Source organism: Macrobrachium nipponense, chromosome 4 (assembly GCF_015104395.2).
Source record: "Macrobrachium nipponense isolate FS-2020 chromosome 4, ASM1510439v2, whole genome shotgun sequence".
Taxonomy (NCBI): Eukaryota; Metazoa; Arthropoda; class Malacostraca; order Decapoda; family Palaemonidae; genus Macrobrachium; species Macrobrachium nipponense.
Window position 1 is genome coordinate 55,616,983 of NC_061100.1, and position 10,000 is coordinate 55,626,982.

Consider the following 10,000-nt stretch of genomic DNA (forward strand, 5'->3'; position numbering starts at 1 on the left):
TATATATATATATATATATATATATATATATATATATATATATATATATATATGTGTGTGTGTGTGTGTGTGTGTGTGTGTTTGTGTGTGTGTGTGTGTATGTGTGTGTCTTCAGAACTGATGCTACACCATTGCATAGGTCTTTGTTCAAAATTCACTAACTGGCAACTATCATGATCCATATTTATCTGTCTTTCCAATACGAAAACACGATTATTGCATATAATACGGCCATAATATGTTCCATATATTTCAAAACTGCAAGAAAGTGTCACGTGTAGCCAAATTTCAGATAAAACATGAAATGTTTTCAAAACTTTTGTTCACTCATTAGTGAAACATTTGCCCAAAACAAAGTTATCATCAAACATCAGTTCAATTGCTAAATAAAAAAAAGCTTAAAATAATTCTCATAACATAAATATTGCTTCCAAAGCAATTATAAAATTAAAGATTCTAATGGTTAAGCCATAATTTTTCAATGTTGCTGAGAAGGCGTTATCCTCCCAATGCCTTTTAAGTTCAAGTTTAGTCCAAGTAGGGAAGGGGTGAGAAGGAAGTGGGAATAGGGTGACATATAAAAGTGATAAAAAACAACAGATATTTGTGTCTAAACCATAGTTTTCTATGTTGCTGAGATGAATAGTGACACTCCTAATGCCCTTCAAGTCCAAATTCAGCCGTGATAGGAAGGAGGTGTGGGTGGTATGAGAAGTGGGTGGGAAGTGGGGTGACATGTAATAGTAACCAAAGACAACATAGATATTGTCTAATCCATAGTTTTTCAGGCCACTAAGAAGAATCCCTTTCACCAGTAAAAGATCAACCACGTCATATGACGTGTTGCATAAGTCATCCCACACAGGTTATCCACATCATATGATGTTCTTAACTTTTTAAATTTTCGCGCCTTCATAGCTTATTGCTCCATCACCAACAAGAGGAAGACGTCGTCCATTTCTAAGAACAGCACAGAGGCGGGGAGGTATGGTTGTCAAGGGAGGTAGGTCTGGCCATGTCAGACATGTCAGCCCAGCTGATCCGGGGTGGCAATGGATTATTGGTGATAACTTTCAGCCTCACACCTTCGATTTTACTGAAAGTTTATCTGAAATACAGGTGGATAATTTTGAAGAAAATGCTAATTTTGTGGAAGGATTCTATAATAGAACTGATTGAAGAGGAGTCAAATCATTACTTTCATTTTATTCAAAATGGTCATATATCGAGCGTACCCTCAAGGGAACCACAGTTGTATGACATCACAGTATCAAAGACGAGAAATTTCTTTGCCTTGGTTATGCTTATGGGTATTGACAGGAAGGGCAATGGGATTGTTAGGTCACTGATCCTTTCCTGAATACGCCCATTTTTCCGAAAACAATGTCTGTGAATCGTTTTATAAACATTTTACGTGAAATACATTCCTATGATAATCTTGAAGGATATCTTAGTAATGTAGTAAGCAAGACAAAAAAAATTCGTGCAGTGTTTGATCATATAAGAAATAGAAGCAAAAAAGTGTTTTATCCCTTTCGTAATGTGGCCACAGATGAGATCCTTGTTTTATGGAGAGGTAATATATCATTTAGACAGTACATTGCCTCTAACCGTCACAGATTTAGATTGAAACTGTTCGTTTTATGTGACTGTCAAACTGGTTATGTTCAAGAACTTATACTGTACCTGGTGCTGAAACAGAAGTGACGCTCAACGAGACTTTGGGTTGTCTGGCGGTGTAGTGCTAACTCTTATAGACCCTTATCTTGACAAAACTCATGTATTGTTTGTCGATAAATGGTATAACTCTCCAGCCCTCTTTCAGTACCTGTGTTCCAAAAAGACAGGAGCCTGTGGTTGCGTAAAAAGACGACAAAAAAGCATTCCAAACGTCGCTCGTATTGTCCGCAGGGATGAAGTAACACACAAGCAAGCAGATAATATCCTTGCTGTTCAATGGGGAGACAAACGGGAAGCTTCCTTCCTCATAGTTCACAATCCTCTCATGATCCTAAGCCAGATTGTTGATCCGCAAACTCGTGAAAGAGTATCCAAACCTGACTGTGTCATTGATTATAACACTAATATACGTTTGATAAACAGGTCGGATGCAATGATATCTTCTACTGATTGAGCTCGTAAGACACTAAAATGGTATAAGAAACTTTTTTTTTCTTTTTTTTACATGTTGGATATGTTAGATATCACAATGTTGGCTGCGCAAAGACCCATAAAAAATGTTGCTGTCAGATTTCATAATTAAAGTGATACGCCAGCTGTTAGAAGATAATGCTGTTGAACGCCCCTCACCTCGTCGTCACTCTGCTGCTGTAGATCCAGCCTGACTTTCTGCAAGTCATTTCATTCGTACAGTGCCAGTGCCACCAGTATAAGACACTCACTCCCACTGCCGTGAATATGATGTTGTACTATATCTGGAACTATGCTTTGAAGAATATCATACTCTTATAAATTTGTAAAAGTGCTAGAAAAAAAGGTATAAATATTGCTTCCAAAGCAATTATAAAATTAAATATTCTTATGTTTAAGCCATAATAAACTTGTTTCTAATTTCAATTTAGTAAGAGATATTTATACAAAAGAATCTTCGTATTAGTGGGAAACAAATGGTGGATTAAGAGACCTATAAAGGGAGGTGTGGAGGGTCAAGTAATAAAGAGAGGAGAGAGAGAGAGAGAGAGAGAGAGAGAGAGAGAGAGAGAGAGAGAGAGAGAGAAACAAGTGGAAATGTAAAACAACACCGCACGGATTATGTCGCAGCAGCCAGCTGTGGGATACAACCCTAATGCAAAATTCCGGTTTTGGACCTTTAAACGTTGGTTGTGTGCCTTTTAAGTGCTATTTTCTTTCTTTTGGGACGGGACCATTTCTCATTGATTAAGCCAAAACAAATAATTTCGATCTTGTTGCGGGAGTAAACTTTGCTTACATGTGACCTCTGATGGGTTAAGTCCAAGTTCAGCTCCAACAGGGAAGGAGTGAGAAGGGGTTGGTGAGGGGGTGACATGTAAAAATAATAAAAATATGACAGAGTTAGTGTCTAATCAAAAGTTTGTGCAGTTGCTGAAATGAATAGTGGCATTCCAAATGCCTTTCAAGTCCAAATTCAACCCTGGTAGGAAGAGAAAGTGAGAAAGGGGTGGGAAGGGGTGACATGTAAAAACAATTGAAAACAATAGGTATTAGTGTGTAATCCCTGGTTTTCGAGGTTGTTGAAAGGAATAGTGACACTCCTGAAGTCCAAGTATAGCCCCAATAGGAAGGGGGGGAGTTGAGAAGCAACTGTCTTATCAGCAGTGAGAGAGAGCGAGAGAGAGAGAGGAGAGAGGGAGAGAGAGAGCTTATCGGTTGCAATCAGAGATTTCCAAGGCGGTGCCGGGTTGGTCAGCTAATGCCTGTATAAAAACGCTTCTTTAGGGACAGTAATTGCTACACGATAAGCCAACAAAAGTCCCTAACAAACAATAAACCACCTGATTTCTTATTTCCTGAACCAGTTATTTCTATTTCTCGGACTAATCATTCTTATTAAACTCTTTCCATCTCATCTTAAATTTTCATTCTATCTCGCAATTTCAATTTCATCTGAAAGTTTTGAAAACTGGCATACTTCATGAAATTAGCTTTAATTTTTTCTTTATCTCTTTATCAGAGAAAGCTAATTGTTTCACTGTTTATCATAAATTTAAATAATTTCTACACTTCACCTTGTTCCAGTTCTCTTTAAGTAATGATTAGTGAAGAATTGGTGATTGTAACGGCCTTCACATTAATAAACTAAAGGCGCTTATAACCTAATTCCACTCTGTAGCTTCTTTAATCCATTTCAGACTGACCTTTTCCTTCAGAGACCTATTTAACCTTACTTGTAAAAGGCATTATTCTCCAGAACATACTTTGAATCCGTTTACTCATATTTCATTATTCTTCACTCCACCTAGCCATCAGCTGATGGATATGATATTGAAACGTAATTACAGGTTTGTGTACAGACAAATACATTTATATATGTCATAGACAACGACTACTCGAAAATTTACGGTTAATATTATGAGTGGGACACCCGTTTGTTAATGAATTTTAATAACATATATTTACTACTTTTACTACAGTTGTACATGTAACTGTAGTGATTCCAGGCGCGCGCACACACACACACACACACACACACACACACACACACGGACTAATAGTGAGGCTTCAGGAAGAAAAATAATAATTTATTTTTATGCGCATCTTTGCCGTCAGATTATGTTATAGAATAATCCAAATCAAGTACAATAAATACTTATCTATTGAATACATCGCATCAGTCGGTAGCTGGGTTAAGTTCTGGAATATCTCTGTGAAGCATTTCATTACAAACACTGGAAAGAACTTGTCTTCATTGTATGCAATTACCGATAACACAGTTAGAAGTGTTGTGTCAAATCATCTTCACATTTTTTTCACTCCGACTCAATATCAATGTATTCGTTGATTTTATAGTTAAGTAAAAGGCCTTTAAAACATCTGGTTGGCAGCCTGCCTAAAGCGTTACTAAATTAATAAATAAATCAACCATTACCAAATTTATTTATGATGGACGTTACTTTATGCAAAATAATTCCTTAGTTATGTAAACGCAATTTTGCGTAGGTGAAAAATGAACATGGAAAAACACCAAGAGTAATTTAATTTTGCAATGAAGGTATAAATGATTGCATGTTGAGGAATGATAATTAGCCGAAAATTTTATGGTTAGTATATTGAACCCATGAATAGTAATGCTATTTGTTCTTTTCTCCAAGGTCGTTTACTTTACATATTAGTTTAAAGTCCTTACCTGACCCACTCCCCTCCCCACCAACACCCAAGAGAAGAGGAAAACTCTGAACCCACCAACACCACCACCCACACCCTCCCTTCTTCCGCCACCAAAGTGCACATTCAGCGTAAAACGCCTTACTTATTCAGTCGTTGCATTTATTGTAACTTTACCTTTCTTTGTATATTTATGAGGAAAAAAGGACCATTCTATGAGAAGAATATTTTATGAATTCTCCCTAAGTGCCATTGGACACGATTTCTTCCGTGAACTTTTCACATGCCAAAACTATAGTTATTCTTTTTCGAAATTAGACTTATTTGTATTCAGGTCTATGAGTTTAAGCCTTTACTTTGATTGATCATGATTTTTTTCCTATGTTATGGAGTATTTGACTGGGTAGAGCTAGTTCTTCTTAGTTTTATTGAATAATGCAATCAATGGTAGTTAAGTGACAAAATAAATGGATATTTTGCAAGAACAAATTGCCATATAATCTACAAATTTTTATTCTGAACTTATAAAATACATAAAGCTTTTCCAGTGCTTCGTTATGACGTCATATTTCAACCGTTATAGTGTTCTTATTAAGAGTAATTGAAAAAGTAAACTTGCCGGTTGAAAATAGTCTGAATTATGATGACATACACATACAAAGCAATTAGCAATTACGGATTTCATGAACATTTTATACAGAATCCAATCGGTCTTCATTATACATGCAATGCTTCAAATTTTGAAACTCTTACCGCAGTATTGAATATTTCAGAGTAGAATAATTTTAGGACACACAGGCTACTCAATATCTCAAAATTCAGTCACCAACTAGTATTATGAAAATAGGTTAGGTGGGTTGCTTAGTTGTACTCTGACCTACCATCATCAGTTTATGTTATGCCGCCATATTTAAAAGGCCTGTTCATGTCGCGGAAGTTTTCAGTGAAAGTTACTAAGAGCATGACTAGAAAAAAAGTATGTAATGAAACTAGGAAAGCACGGCAGTTGTCGCCTATAAATTTAGTGAAAGTATAACAAGAAAAAGTGGGAAAAAATGAATCACAAAAATAATGGCAGAAACTACTGGAACTTCTGCTGAAACCCATTGGCTGTCATTTCTAAGGCAAAGTGAATTTGAAGCGAGGGGCATTTGTAGTTTAACCCAATAACCTTTTGCTATGGGAAGCAGCTTTAGTGCCCCAGCTGTCAGCCAAGAGTGCAGGCAGCAAACATTTACGCTAACCAAACTGTCAGCAAATAGTAAAAAACACTTCATGGCAGCTGTTCTCCCGGGCGCACTATCTTTTGAGTGCAGGGTGGCTACATTAGCTCATTTTCAGTTTCTGTATCTTATTCCATATATTTTAACTCATATAAGTCTATTAACATACATACGGCCGTTCCTTTTAACCACTGTCACGTATTTATATGTCTGCTTTTTCCAGCCAAATAATAATAATAATAATAATAATAATAATAATAATAATAATAATACTTTATCCCTTGGCTATAGGATTATCAACGTGGGGCCATTGGAAAATAACATTTTCTTAGAACAGACACACGTGCATTGTTTCGTGTAAGGAGGTTTATTCGTTGTACATAAAACCCTTTCTTTTTTTGACGCTCTAGAATTTATAAATAATAGGATACAACAATTGCCCTTCGAATTATTGTTCTTACTAATCATTAGGTTTTTCTTTGACAAGCCATAATAATGGTATGTAATAAAGTTGATTCCAAAAGATCTCGCATTTTGTAGTCCGTATAACCCAGTCTTTGGGCTGAAGCTAAAGCTAGGTTTGTTATGAATTCTGCATCATCCACGATGCATGTCCGTTTTGTACATAAAAAAAATTAGTGAGATTATATATATGTATATATATGTTAACGGGATATTAATCTCGTTTTCATTTGGTAAACGTGGAACCCCGAGCGTCAGGCAAACTAATACACACAGCCTCTCTCTCTCTCTCTCTCTCTCTCTCTCTCTCTCTCCAAGCGACCGCTCTCTCTCTCTCGACAACCCCTCTCCTCTCTCTCTCTCTCTCTCTCTCTCTCTCTCTCTCTCTCTCCAAGCGACCGCTCTCTCTCTCGACACAACCTCTCTCTCTCTCTCTCTCTCTCTCTCTCTCTCTCTCTCTCTCTCGGCAACTCCTCTCTATTCTGACAGGTAATCAAAATGAGAGTCAAAGTTATATAAAAAATAACTATTTATTTAACAATGGAAAGATAATAATCCAAGTCTCACACACTAACTAACTTAGTTACCTCCCTAGTATTTAAAATGTCTAAATCAGTAATTTGTCACACCAATTGTCTCTCCCATATCGGACTCTCTGTTCCCCTAGGACTCTCGGTCCCCCCTTGCCAGAACACATAGTTCCTTCGCCAGAATCGTCCATTGCCAACTCAGAATATTACGCACAGAAACAAATAAACTTTTGAAGAGCTATCCCCAGCATCTTGCCTTTCTCTCACAGAATTTTCTCTCATTTTGGATTCTTGAATATCCCTCTTTGCTTGTCTGCAACTTCCAGAACAGACTGTAGCTAACTGTAGGAAGGCGAGCGGCCTCCCTCCTTCTTGAGGGCTTCTAACGGCTTTGTAGAAAAATGCTGTAGAACTCTGTAGACTCGTAGAAACTCTCGTAATCACCCTGGATAAACAACAGCAACATCTCTGCATGTCTGGTGGACGTCTTGCTAGTGTCGGGGAGCGACTTTTTTGTTGTGTTAGTATGTCAGTCAAGTCATCGGTCAATCAAAAAAGAAACCCCAGACATACTACTTCCATCAAATAATGATCTCAAAAGGTCAGAAATACTAACTGAATGTCTCCCAATTAACTCCATTTAACCCTTAAACGCCGAAGCGGTAAAAAAAAAATTGTCTCCCGTGTGCCGGAGGTGTTTCGGAGTGAGCGTGGAAGCGGAAAAATATTTTTTTCAAAAAAACACAGCGCGCTTAGTTTTCAAGATTAAGAGTTAATTATTGGCTCCTTTTTTTTTCATTGGCTGAAATTCAGTATGCAACCATCAGAAATGAAAAAAATTATCATTATCATATATAGATAATGCGATATATGATAGCGCAAAAACGAAATTTCATATATAATTGTATTCAAATCGCGCTGTGCCCAAAACGGTTAAAGGTAACAAGTTACTGTTTTTTCCGTTGTAATTTAAACTAAATTGCAATCATTTTGGTATCTAACACATTGTAAAACGATAAAAGCAACACAGAGAAAATGTTATCACAAAATGATGCATGAATTCGTAACACGCGGAAGTAAAAAAATAATTTTTTTTTAAATTCACCATAAATCTAAATAATGTTATAGAGACTTCGAATTTGTTTCAAGATGAAGATAAATGAACGAATATTATGATACTGTAAGAGTTTTAGCTTACAATTGTAGTTTTCGACCATTTCGGACGAGTTAAAGTTGACCAAATGTCGAAATTGTTTTATAATTTTTTTTATATGCAATTATTTCGGAAATTAGAAAAGCTACAACCTTCAAATATTTTTTCCTTTTATTCTACATGAAATTTCGCACATTTTCATATATAAAACTATGAAATGCCTAATATGAAACGGAGCAAATTTTCCGAGAATGCGATGTACGCATTTCGGAGATTTATGGCAGAGAATCCGCACGTGGAGGGAAGAAAAGTTTTTTTCATAAATTCACCATAAATCGAAATATTGTGCTAGAGACTTCCAATTTGTTGCAAGATGAAAGTAAATGTTTGAATATTACTAAAATACAAGAGTTTTAGCTTACAATTCCGTTTTTCGACCATTTTGGTAGAGTCAAAGTTGACCAAACGTGGTTTTTTTTCTATTTATCGAGATTTATATGCAAATATTTCAAAAGTGAGAAAAGCTACGGCCTTCATTTATTTTTCGTTGTATTCTACATGAAATTGCCCACATTTTCATATATAAAACTTTATGTAACGGCTAATTTAAAATGGTGCAAACATTACCACAATCGCACGTATGATTTTTTCGGAAGAGTTACCGGGCGAACGTAAGGAAAATGTTATTTTTTTCATAAATTCGCCATAAATCGAAATATTTTGCTAGAGACTTCCAATTTATTACAAAATGAAGGTAAATGATTGAATATTACTAAAATGTAAGAGTTTTAGCTTACAATTGCGTTTTTTGACCATTTCGGTAGAGTCAATATTGACCGAAGGTTGAAAATTTGTCATTTTTTATATGAAAATATTTCAAAACTGATAAAAGCTACAACCATTGGTTGTTTTTAGTTGTATTGTGCATGAAATTGCGCACATTTCCATATATAAAACTTTATGTAACGGCTAATTTTAAAATGGTGCAAACATTACCACAATCGCATGTATGATTTTTTTCGGAAGAGTTACCGCGCGGACGTAAGGAAAAAGTTTTTTCATAAATTCACCATAAATCGAAATATTGTGCTAGAGACTTACAATTTGTTGCAAAATTAAGGTAAATAGTTGAATATTACTAAAATATAAGCGTTTTAACTTACAATTGCGTTTTACGACCATTTCGGTAGAGTCAAAGTTTTGACTGAAGGTTGAAATTTTGGCACTTATCGTTATTTAAATGGAAATATTTCAAAACTGATAAAAGCTACAATCATGAGTATTTTTTTGTTATATTATAAGTGAAATTGCGCACATTTTCATATATAATACTTCATGTAACGGATAATTTATAACGGTGCAAAAATTATGTCAAAGTGACGAAATAATTTTTGAGATGTGTCAGTGATACTTTTTAGTGCGATAAGAAAGAAATTCGCGCTTGCGCGCCTGCGTAACGATTATAAACAAAACAACGCCTTGATCTGTGAACTCCCAGCATCCCCCAAGGCACATGATTCAAAATTTTCGGCTGGTAGGCCTATAAGTATTTTTCCGCGAATTTTTAAAAAAACTTTTTTGAGTCGACATATGGTACGTCCATTCGGCATACAGGAGACATTTTGACTCGACGTTTAATACGTCCATTCGGCGTTTAAGGGTTAATATGACCACTAAATCACAAGTCATTATCACAACTCGCAAAGGAAAAAAAATATCAAGTTCTCTAACTCAATTCTCCAAACTCATACATCAGCACACACCATCCAAAACTCACAGCAACTCCACAAACTTCTGCACTCACATTT

General features: G+C 35.8%; 1 long non-coding RNA gene across 1 annotated transcript in view; it reads right to left on the reverse strand.

The window, feature by feature from the left end:
* LOC135210933 (uncharacterized) overlaps positions 1–2,221 on the reverse strand; it is a 7,423-nt gene extending 5,202 nt beyond the window's left edge. The window contains exon 1 of the long non-coding RNA XR_010313594.1: positions 1,687–2,221. This is a non-coding gene — a long non-coding RNA (uncharacterized LOC135210933). The remainder of the gene's footprint in view (positions 1–1,686) is intronic.
* Positions 2,222–10,000: the final 7,779 nt, after the last annotated feature.